Below are 11,829 nucleotides of genomic sequence, written 5' to 3'. Positions count from 1 at the left end.
CAATCTGATTCACATCTTCCCACAGCTCACGCCTGGCTTCTGTCTCCCTTACAGGCTGTTGACTCAGGAGCCCGAGGTCTGGTTCTTATTCACATGCCCAAAAGCTTGTTGGTTCTTCCTCCTTGAAGACAGTCATTGATCTCTAGGTCCAAAGGACTCGGTTTTTAAATTGACAAAATACTTTAACATTTGTGATAAAACACACATAACATAAAGGTTGCATCTTAGCCATTTTGTAGAGTATGGTTTGGTGGCGTCCAGTGCATCACATTGTTTTGTAACTGTCACCGTCCTCCATCTGCAGAACTTTCTCATCTTCCCCAACACTTTGGCCATTAAACATGGACTTCCTGTTTCTTTCCCCCCCTGCCCTTGGCAACCACTATTCTAGCTTCTTTCCAGGCATCTCCTGTAAGTGGAATCACATAGTAGTGGTCTTTGTGTGACTGGTTTATTTCACTTAGCATAGCACCCTCAAGGTTATCCATGGGAATAGTGCTGCTGTGGGCATGGGTGTAGAATATGGCCCTGGACCTTGAGATAATTGTAGAGTCACATGCAGATAACACAGGCAAGTGTGTATCTGTGTATCAAGTCCCATTCAATCCCATCACGTGTGTGGGTTCACATCCACTACCAAACTCAAAACACAGAATGAAGATGCCAGGGCGTCTCAGTTTGGACCAACTGCATTTCAAAGGCTCCCTAATCCACATGTATTGGTCCGAACAGTTCTGGAATCAAACTGAACAGCCAAAACCTGTGGTGACCTGTTGGCCAAAGAGCCTGTTAATTCCATCACTCTGAGTATCTGTGTTAATTAATCAATACTCCGATAAGCCATGCCATGGGCCAGGTGGTGGCGGGGAATGTACCACCTTTGCCTCCAGCGGCTCGTTACCCTGGGAACCTGGTTATCACAGCCCTTGTTGGTCCAACAGTGTATTGGCTTCAACATGGGAACTTGAGAGCTAGAGAAGAAGCACTTGGCTCTGAGATGCATGTTGACGTCTTTGGAGAAGGTGGAGGCCCAGTCAGCTAGCAATAGCTTTTACAGGGATTAAAATGGAATCTCAGATTCCTGGAAAGGGGTAAAATTCTGGAACTTGGCATAGCTCCAGGTGAACTCTGAATATTGGGATTATTCCTTGGATCCGAGGGGCTTGGGAATCCCACATGAGTCATCTGGGCTGACATCCCAAGTCCTCCAGTGTTGGGGGCCGGTTGCTCTGCCCCTCCGGGCACTTCTGTCCCAGCATTCTACCCAGGGGCTGGCCCTGTCACCCACACCCAGCCGGCTCGAGAGATGGATGGAATACCAGCAACCCACAGGCATTCTTTGTCAGCTAAAAACACCCTGGCAGTAGATGGCAGGATAAAAAGCCTTCTGTCCCCCAAAGCCTACGCTTTTATTGTGGGGGACAGTTCTCTATACACTAACGCTCCTGCGAGAAGTGCAGATTTTCTGCAAAATGTGTGGCTTCGTGGGCTTGCAATTACTGGCTTCCTTGGAGAGGCCATTCTCACTGCTGTTTGGGGCCTCACTCTTTCCCTCCCACCCATGTCCCAGCCAAGCACAAGCAGACGCATAGTGCGCTTTGACCTGTGGGTCAGAAGGTATGCACAAGAGTCTGTGTGTTTTGCATATACTGGCTGTAACCATGCATATTCTTAAGGTGCATTTCACTTGTTTCTTTTTGGTGTTGTTCATGTGGCTCCTTGAAGGTCCAACCTGAACCGTGGGACTTGCGCCATGTTTCTTTTGGGCAGAGCTTCTCCAGGGGTTGGTAGAGTTTAGGACAACCAGCATCCATCCTGAAAGAAGACATTAGAGGTTCAGTAGCGGAGCATGGGGGGATGCACCTGGCCATGATGGGCACTCTCATTAATTCAGTAGCCACCCCTCAGCTGAGCTCCTCAAGATGAGCCTCTGTTTGGAAATCTGAGATCCTGAGTCTCATTGCACCCCAGGAGGTGCAACGAGGCTGGGATTCACAAATCCTCCTGGCAGCCAGGCTCGCCCCGGCAGGACCCTGCTTCTCAGAAATCAATTTTGGGCTAAGGGAGCAGAGGCATTAACTGTCTCTTCCAGGAACACATTCACAGAGCATCTCTTAGAGTGAGCGCATCTGGGCTCCTGCATTGTTTATGCATGCAGACACTGAAGTAAATATTTCAGACGAGCAACGAGCCAAAGAGCAGAGCCAGAGTTACTCAGCGGCCTCTATTTGATCACACAAGCCTGCAACTGGTCTTCCGATCCTTTGCTACCAGCTTGTCTCTGCTGCTCTCTTCCTTGCTTGCAAACCTTTCATGATTTTCACTTCCCTGGGAACAACAGCTGGCCTGGTGCTTCAGTTTCCCCTTTTCAAGAACCCCTTGCTTATCTCCCCACTGCTGTAGTGACCTTCCTTCCCAGGGCCCATCCAGATCAAGGACAAGCCCTGGCTCTCCAAGTCCCCTGGTAGGAGAGACTCCTTCCTCCACGTGCAGCCCCTGTAGGCCCCCCCCCCCCGCCCCGTGCTCTCACCTTCTGTGACATGGGATTCCTGCACAGCAGCCAAGAGAGCAACAGCTGGCCACACTGTGGCCTCCCTCTCTGTACCAGCTTCCTCTGAAGACTTTCAGCCTTCAAACCCAAGGGGAGAGACCCACCGGGGAGGCTTGGGCTCAGCCAGAACTCTCTGGGGCCCACACATTCATCCCTGTGCCAACTTGCTTTCTCTCTGGACTGATCCTGCAGCACATTTCGCAAACCTTGATAATAGCATTTGTGTTAGCTTCTTGGGCTCCCATATGAAGTGCCGCAGGCTGATGGCTTCCACCAACGAGATTTGTTTCTACAGCTCTGGAGGCTGGACATTCGAGGGCAAAGTGACAGCATGGTTGATTTCTTCTGGATTGCCGATGGCATCTTCTCCTGTGTCCTCATACAGTGCTTCCTCTGGGTGGGTCTGTGTCCTAATCTCATCTTTCTTTGGAGGGGGAAGGAGAAGGAGACAAACAGACACACACACACACACACGCACACACACACACACAGAATCTTACAGACACTGGTTCACTCCCCAAAAGCCTGCAACAGCCAGAAGCCAGGAACCACCCACCACATGGATCTCAGGAGCTCTGGTACCTGGGCATCAACCTGCTGCATCTCAGGTGCATTAGTGGGAAGCTGGATCAGAAGCAGAGCAACTAAGGGGTCTTACCAGTACTCTGCTATTGGATGCAGCTGTCCTAAGTGGTGGCTTAACCCATTGCATCCACATGCCCACCCCTCATCCTGTCTTCTTAAAGGGACACAAATCAGATTGGATTAGGGCCCACCGATATGAACTCATTTTGACTTAATTATCATAGGAAGACTCCCAGATCCATCCATAAGCATATTCTGAGGTGCAGGGGCTAGGACTGTTATGAGCACCTGTCTCTCTTCCTGGCTGAGAGAGACAGTTCCTGGGTCAGCCCTGTGTCCTCAGGATCAAGTTCAGCTGTGATTTCACAGAGTCCAGTGATTATCTGAGTTCAGTGGAAGATAGAAGACATCTCTCTGTTCACCCGTCTGTGTGATTTAACAAAGGGACTCAGGAAACAAGACTCAGGGAGACCCTCCAGTCACCAGCTCTGTCTCCAGCAACCAGAGGACTCCTGGAGGCCTGGGAACTGGTGGGCTTTGAGTGAGCTGGTCCAGGCACAGGAGACGGTGTGCACCTGTGTCTCAGAAGTGAGGAGGGGCACATAGGGATTTGTAGGCTGTCATGGGGCCCAAGACATGCCTTGTGCAAGTGTGAGGGCATTCCCAAACATTCATGGAAAAATGCACTGAAATTTGTTGATTTTGGTGCAAACATTGTTGAAATCTATGCACCATTTTTTCACAATGTGCATTGTCCAGGAAATGTTTGAGGACAGCTCACATGCATAAACTTCCATTTTTGTGGGGTGCCAAAGTAAACATCTTTTCATCCCACTTTCTGTGAACTTCTGGAGGTACCCTTGTGGAGGTCGGTGAGGGGTCCGAGAACATTATCTGTAGTCATCCAGTGCGGTTGGGATGCTATGGCTTTTGGCCTGAGGAGTGGCTTCTCCTTGTACCCATGGTGTGGCCACAGGGCTAAGCCCAGGGGCTGGTGGGAGGTGCACAGAGAAAGGGCCAGTGAGCTCCAGGCTTGGGGGGCCCCTTAGCTTGCAACAGAGTTCCCAAGAAACAGCCTGGTCCCTCCCTCATTGTTGCTTTTTTGAAATCAAGAAGACAGAGCAGGTCCTGTTTCCAGGGTCCTTGTCTTGGTAAATATCACCACCCACTGCCCTGCAGAAATGTGACCGCCACCCAGAGCCCTGTCCCCTTAGGGACCCATCACTAAAGCTCGGCCATGCTGTCATCTGAGGACCTCAGAACCCAGCTTCCATGGACTCCCATGTGCAGGCCATCACCTGCCTTCACTGCTGGGCTCCCGTCTTCCTGCCTTGAGCTACATCCCTTCCCCGGCAATTGATTTTGTACCAACCAATCAGAGATGCTTCTTCAAAGTGTGAGTCCTGCACCTGCTTGGGCCTTTCCCATGGAGCTCTCCAGACTAAGTCCAAAATCCATGTGACCTCTAAGCCGTGCAAGCCCCAGCCTCTGTCACCTCCCACCGCACCACCACCATCCTTAGATTGGCCGGAGGGAGTGACATTTGAGCTTTACACTCAGCTCTGGCTCTTCCTGTCTTTTCTACCTGCCTTATTCTCATGTGCCATTCTCAGATTTTTAAAAGGAACAAGGGGCCAGCTCTGTGGTGCAGTAGGTTAATCCTCCGCCTGTGGCGCTGGCCTCCCATATGGGTGCCGGTTCTAGTCATGGCTGCCCCTCTTCCAATCCAGCTCTCTGCTATGTCCTGGGAAAGCAGTAGAAGATGGCCCAAGTCCTTGGGCCCCTGCACCTGCATGGGAAACCCAGAAGAAGCTCCTGGCTCCTGGCTTCAGATTGGTGCTGTTCTGGCTGTTGCGGCCATCTAGGGAGTGAACCAGCAGAGGGAAGACCTCTCTCTCTCTCTCTCTCTCTCTCTCTCTCTCCTTTCTCTCTGTAACTCTGACTTTCAAATAAACTAAATAGATAATTTAAAAAAAAATAAAAGAAAATGGAGACACATGTCCTCATACACACCTGTACAAGGAGGAAGAAAGGGAGGGAGGAATGGCCCGCTGGCCTGGGTTGGTTCTTCCTCTTCTCTCCCTGGAGGTTGGGCAGGCCACAGCGGTGCTCAGTAGTGTGGGAGCCATGGGAATGTGCGGGTTGGAGGGAGCCCAGAGCAGGAGTGGAATGTGGCAACTCCTGGGCTGTTCAGAAACAACCCTCCAAACCAGGTGTTATCAGTGGGAGGGGGCTGCTATTTGTTGTGTGTCTGTTATAACCCGAGGGGTCTTTTTTGCCTTCTCCTTGGGAAATGAGTCCAATTTGCCCATTGTCTCTGTGCCTCCACACCCTACTGGGAGCCTCCAGAACCAATGGCAAATACACAGAAAGGTCAGAGCCCAACCCAGCCCATAGCTTGCTCCTGTGGGAAATGGTGAGTGCAGGCTCATTCTGCACTTTCCGGAGCTCTGGGCAGGTGCAGCCGCCTGGCGTTAGACACCAGAGTATGCCTGCTGACCCACACCAGGGTGCAGGGGCCATGCCCACGTGACCTGTGCACCCGCAGTCCTCAAAGGCTTAACAGTTAAAAGCCTTGCATGTCCCCCTGGAGAACTGCATTCCAGAGTGGCAGGTGCAGTGACCAGAGAGGTCTGTGACACAGCTGGGGAGGGCAGAGCCACTCAGCGGACAAACAGCTCAGGACAAACGGCCACTCAGGCTTCCTCGTGAAAGAAAATAGGTTGGATACGTGCAAGTTAAACTCCATCAGCATCCCCGAGAGAGACTGAAGGGGAAAAGACAGGAAGCTGCCAGGTTAAACAAGGAGGGAGCAGTCAGTGGCAATGACACTTTTGGGGACAAAAAAGCAGGAGGACAAAGAACAAAGGAAATTCACGGATGAAGAATGCCGAAAGTTGCCTGATGGATGTCGTAGAACCTTCCAGAGGCTTAGGAATGGCAGCCCCAGGGACCTCTAGCAGTGCAGCTCAAAAAAGAGAGCAGTTCCAGAAAAGCTGTGGAAGAAGTTGAAGATCACCCCCATCCCCTGTCCTCCACCCTCTTCCCCCGATGTCCCACTCTACCCTGCACAGCCCAGAGGCTGAGGGAGAACCAGAAACTGCTCTCCCCAGAAAGGGTTAAACTGAAGGTTTGCAGCCCCAGAGACACAGGCACAATGAGCTAATGCTCAAATGGCCTTGCTGGACCACTGCCTGCTGGCGGTGAGGAGGTGATGGCCCTGAACTGATGAAGAGGAAGCAGGAGGAGATGACGCGTGCATGGCCCGGTTACTGAGATGGGCTTGGTGGGTGCTGGGGCAGGAATGAGAGGCGAGGGTGAAGTGGGCTCGGAGGGCAAGGAGGATGCCACACTGGGGCTCAGACCACCACGAAAGACCCTCGCTGGGTTCTTACTCAAGAAAGGGAAAGGTTGAAAGGCACATTTATGGAACTCTTCTCTGCCCCTCCCTGGGATGTCTGGTTGGGAGTCTGGAAAAGCCGGTGGCCAGCAGCCCAGCAAAAAGTGAGAGGACCTCCCTCCCCGTTTTCTCCTCCTACTCGGTACCTGGGCCACTTGCTGATGGAGACTCAGGATATCACTCTCTGTGGCCCCTGGACTGAGAGATAGGAGGCCTTGACCTTAACCCAGGGGCTAGCATGGGACCAGGTGCTGGGATAGAAGTAGGAAAGAAACCCAGGCTGTAACAGTTCATTCGTGTCCAAGGACATCGCCAATCTTCATCAATTGGTTTTGGGCAGAGAGGAACATTCCATGGACGAGAGCCAAGCCCTAATTCTCTGAATTATTTGAAGGAATCTTAGGCAACAAGTGACTTGAACCAGAAAAATGCATCATCTCTTAAGAGATTTCTCCATCTTTTCATCAACCTTCAAGCCCTGCGTAGGCTGCTTGTTGGGACAGCCTGTTCTGGGAAGCTGTGAGCCAATACCCTCACCTGCAGGTCTGCAGCGTCCCCCAGACCCTTGCTCCTCCACTTTCTCCCATCCTTTCTTCAGGTCCTAGCTCTCTCCCACCTGAAGCTGGCCAGAGCACCCCAGCCTGGGGAAGATAAGGCTGGGGAAGACAAGGTTCCTTGCCAGTGCTAAGTGATCTGTGAATTCCAGCTGTTCTTTTGTGTTCCTTGTGATGGGACGCCCTGGTGGATGGGCCTTTGAGCTACAAGGGGAGGGGGACTGGTTCCAGGGGCTTGGTGGGTGGGGCAGAGAAGGCTAATGCCTTGGATTTTTTCATCCTTCTTTATTCAGCTCCAAGGCACACCTGGCAACAGAGAGGCTTCATTTGCTGAGTCCCAGAGGGGACATTGAAACTCTGATGCCATTGGAAACATCCTATGGATGTCTGGTCCAGACATGGATTAATCATCTGTTCTACTGACTTCTTTTTTTTTTCCAATCTACTTGAAAAGCAGAGTGGCAGGGTAGGGGGTAGGGGGCAGGGAGAGAGAGAGAGAGAGAGAAAGTATCTTTCATCCACTGGTTCACTTCCTCCAGTGCCTACAATAGCCAGGGTTGAGCCAGGCCACAGCCAGGAACTCCATCCCGTTCTCCCACGTGGGTTGTAGGGGCCCGAGCACTTGACCCATCATCTTCTTCCTCCCAGGATGCAGCAGCAGGAAGTTGGATCAGAAGCAGAGAAAATGGGACTTGAACCAGGCACTCCAGTAGGAGTTGCAGGTGTCACAACGCTCACTCCTGACTTTTTAAAAATTTGCAGTAAACCACACAGAACATAAAACTTACCCTGTTAGTTATCTATAAGGGTGCATGGTGCTGGCGCCGCCGTAGCTCACTAGGCTAATCCTCCGCCTGCGGCGCCGGCACACCGGGTTCTAGTCCCGGTCGGGGCGCTGGATTCTGTCCCGGTTGCTCCTCTTCCAGGCCAGCTCTCTGCTATGGCCCGGGAGTGCAGTGGAGGATGGCCCAAGTGCTTGGGCCCTGCACCTGTATGGGAGACCAGGAGAAGCACCTGGCTCCTGGCTTCGGATCAGCACGGTGCGCCGGCCGCGGCGGCCATTGGGGGGTGAAATAACGGACAAGGAAGACCTTTCTCTCTCTGTCCACTCTGCCTATCCAAAAAAAAAGTGCATGGTGGTGGCATCTGCTACATTCACAGTGTTGTGCAAACTTCTACTGATCTTGAAAGTCCCGTCTCCCAGCTGCACTCTCTACGCACAGCCTGCTTCCTTCTTGGGCCCAGGATCTTTGTTCCAGCTGTGATTTTGAAGGTGGTAGTGACTTAGAACCCAGCCTCCGTGCAGTAGACGCATGCTCTTCAGCCTCCTGACTTCTGGTCCTGAAGCTCTTCTCAATCCGACCCCACTCATCGAGGTAGACCGTTTGCTTCCTGGGCCACTCTTGCTGCTGAACCTCATTGGTCTCTCTGTACTGTTGTTCTCTGGCCCCTGTTCAGCCTACTGGAGTACATTCCAGAAGCCTCTTTCCTCTTCTGTGGGAGAACCCATCCAAATATCTGAAAGGTCGCCAGTAGCAGAAACCTGACTTGGGTCTGTAGCTCAAGTCTAAAATCCAGGGAGAATCAGTCGTATTCTCTGACCCTTTTTCCTCGTCTATGAAATGCGGGTTGTATCTTCAGATTGTTCTAGGTTGGGAAGTAACACACAAGAACTGTCCAATGTGGTTTTCATGGGACACAAGGGACTGCAGGTCCTCATCGTGTCAAGACAGAGAAGACGTCTCTGCCTGCACAGCCCCACTGCCCCACAGTTCCCTTCAGAGGTCAAGGTTCCCCTGCATTCCCCTGCACTGATGCTTCCCACTGCCGTCAGATGGCTGTTCAATCCAGAGCCGCTGGCTTTCCGTTTGCATTCCAAAAACTGGTCTGTGCTCCAGTCTGACTCAGGAGAGTTGGTGAAGTGGAGGCAGTAATTACCCACCCAGCAGCAGAGCCTTTGGGTGTTGTTTATACAACAGCCTATGATTATTTAGGTAATAGCTTATGATTATGTAACTGCTTACAGCCCCAAATGGACTCCAGACATGACTGTGTAAGGGGGACGGGGTGGGCTTTGGCTGCAGCACAGGTACGAAAGCCTGAAAGGCATCCTTGGCAGGCCCCTCCCCGGTGTGGGCAGTGGCTTTAAGGGTGGGGGAATGTTGTATGCTGGACAGAAGGATCAGGTAAGTGATATTAGCCAGTCAGGAGTTGGGCGGATGGCTTGTGGAGGAGATGGGGCTGAGAACAGAGCCTGAGCAGAAGAGATGCTTCCCAAACAATGCAATATCAGAGCTTGACAGCTGTATGTACCCAGCATCACTTCTCTCCTACAGCGCCAGAATCCCCAGTTTTAAACAAAGAGGTTTACTGGGGCCGGCGTTGTGGTGTTGTGGGTTAAGCTTCTGCCTGCGGTGCCAGCACCCCATAAGGGCATCAGTTGGTATCCCAGCTCCTCCTCTTCTGATCCAGCTCTCTGCTATGGCCTAGGAAAGCAGTAGAAGATGGCCCAACTGCGTGGGCCCCTGCATCCACGTGGGAGACCCAGAGGAAGCTCCTGGCTCCTGGCTTTGGATCGATGCAGCTCCAGCTGTTGCGGAGTTTGGGAGTGAACCAGTGGATGGAAGACTTTTCTCTCTGTCTCTCCCTCTCTCTGTCTGTAACTCTCAAATACATAATAATAATAAAATGGTTTACTTGTTTTATTTGAAAGGCAAAGTTACAGAAAAGAGACAGTGAGAGAGATCTTCCTTCTGCTGGTTTACTCCCTAGATGGCTACAACAGCCAGGGCTGGGCCAAGCTACAGGCTGGAGCCTGGGACTCCATCCTGGTCTTTCACATGGATGGCGGTGATGCAAGTATTCATCATCTGCTGCCTTCAAGGTATATTATCATGGAGCTGGACTGGAAGTGGAGTGGGTAGGACTCAAGTGGTGCCCATATTGGATGCTGGAGTCTCAGGAGGTGGCTTAACCCACTGCGCCACACCACTGGCCCTAGAATCCCCAATTTTTAACTGGAAATATGGTCATGCAGAGTCAAGATATGAAGCCCTCTCCATTCCTAATGCTCTTCTGCCTTGGGGTCATCAGGGTAAAGAATGCTATACCTACTTCCGAATCCAAGGTGGGGGGATGTCCAGGGCAATTGCAGGACAGAACCAGGAAGCAGAGTCAAAGACTTAACCCATCTTCTTATCTGTGGAGCTTGCGGCCAATAGCAGCCAGGAGCTGTCCTTGGCAGCACTGCTGTGACAGCTTCCTGGGACTGATGGCAGTGTTCCAGCCACAGCAGCCAGGACACTCCTGTTCCACTAGACTCTTGGTAAATCAGCTCAGCCTGCTGCAGTTTAAGCCCCCATCCTGAGTTCCCTCTGCATGGTTACTATTCTTCCACTGGAACCTTCCATAAATGGATGCGCAGAGGAGTTTGAAAGAAGCCTGAGACATTACACATCTGGATCCCTCAACAAATCTCCAAGAAGTGGGTCACGAGTGGCCACCTTAGCCCAGGATGAAATGTGTTCTTTCCATCCTTTGCTGCCCAAGAGGGACTCAACTGCTCCTCCCCCCAACCCCAATTCTCTTTTCTCCCAGGTAGTGTAGAAGAGAATGGAAGAGAAGGGGCAGGTTGGAGCATGGTCTTGACAGAGAGAGGGTCACGGCCAGCCCCCAAGGCCAGTGGGTTGTCCACACAGCTCACGTCTGTGTCTCTGCCCGGAACGTCCTGGGACTTGTCTCTGTCCAACAGGATGCCAGTTTCTGTTGCTCCTCCCATTCCACAGGAAGGTGTATTTCTCCCCTCCTCTCGTGGACTGGGATTTAAGCTAACTGGGAGCTTCCCTGGTCTTCAATGAGCACTGACCCCTGGGTTTTGGACCATCCGCTGGCCAAGAAGAAAATTCCCCATGCCCTGCTCCAGAGGGGCTCAGGGTTGGAGACAGTGCAGCATGTGCCGAGCGTTGTTGTCTAAAAATGAGAGATGGCAATGGCCTGGGGGACCAAGGAGGGCATGAAAGAAGGTAGAGGTCGACGTGAGTTAGCATAAAAGTTGGATCACACAGAGGGAGAGTCTGGCAGTGTGAAATAAAGGGCCAGCATCTGTGCCAAACTCTCTCTCTTCTGAGCGTTTCCTGTGCCAAGGAGAACTCTCCCTGTACTCACAACCTCTTCTCTCAAGCCAGATAATATTTAAGAAGAGTAGAAATGGTGGAGTGCTTTCCATCTCGAATTTACCAACCTCTTGCTTTCTCACAAAGTCCAACCTACGACCTCCCCATTCAATGGGTGCTACATTCTATGCTTGCCAAGGTCTGGATGCCTCCCTAGTCTATCTGTCAATCCCTACCCGCCAATTCTCCTCTCTCGCAGAGTGCTGTAGCATTGCTTATTCTTGGCAGCCTCTGTACTCCTGCCAGAACCAATCTTTCTAAAGGATGACATGGTCATGCACACTGCAGTGCTCCACAGTGCCAATCCCCTCCTTGTCTCTCTGCTGCCTACGGGTGGAGGCGAACCTGGGATATGATGCTTCCACCTTGACCTAGACCTTGCTCAGGGATCCACCTCATGGCACAAGCCGCCTCCTTCACTGTGAACTCCATTCTCTCTCAACTCAGGTGTGCACGCAATCCTTGCTTCCTTCAAGGGGCATCATCTCTATGAAGCCCCTGCCAATCATCTTGGGACAACATGGACGGTCCCTCCTCAAGCCTGCTCCTGTGTCTGGCCCAGAGCCC

This window comes from Oryctolagus cuniculus, chromosome 17 (genome assembly GCF_964237555.1).
Source record: "Oryctolagus cuniculus chromosome 17, mOryCun1.1, whole genome shotgun sequence".
Lineage (NCBI taxonomy): Eukaryota > Metazoa > Chordata > Mammalia > Lagomorpha > Leporidae > Oryctolagus > Oryctolagus cuniculus.
This window is presented reverse-complemented; position numbering follows the sequence as displayed.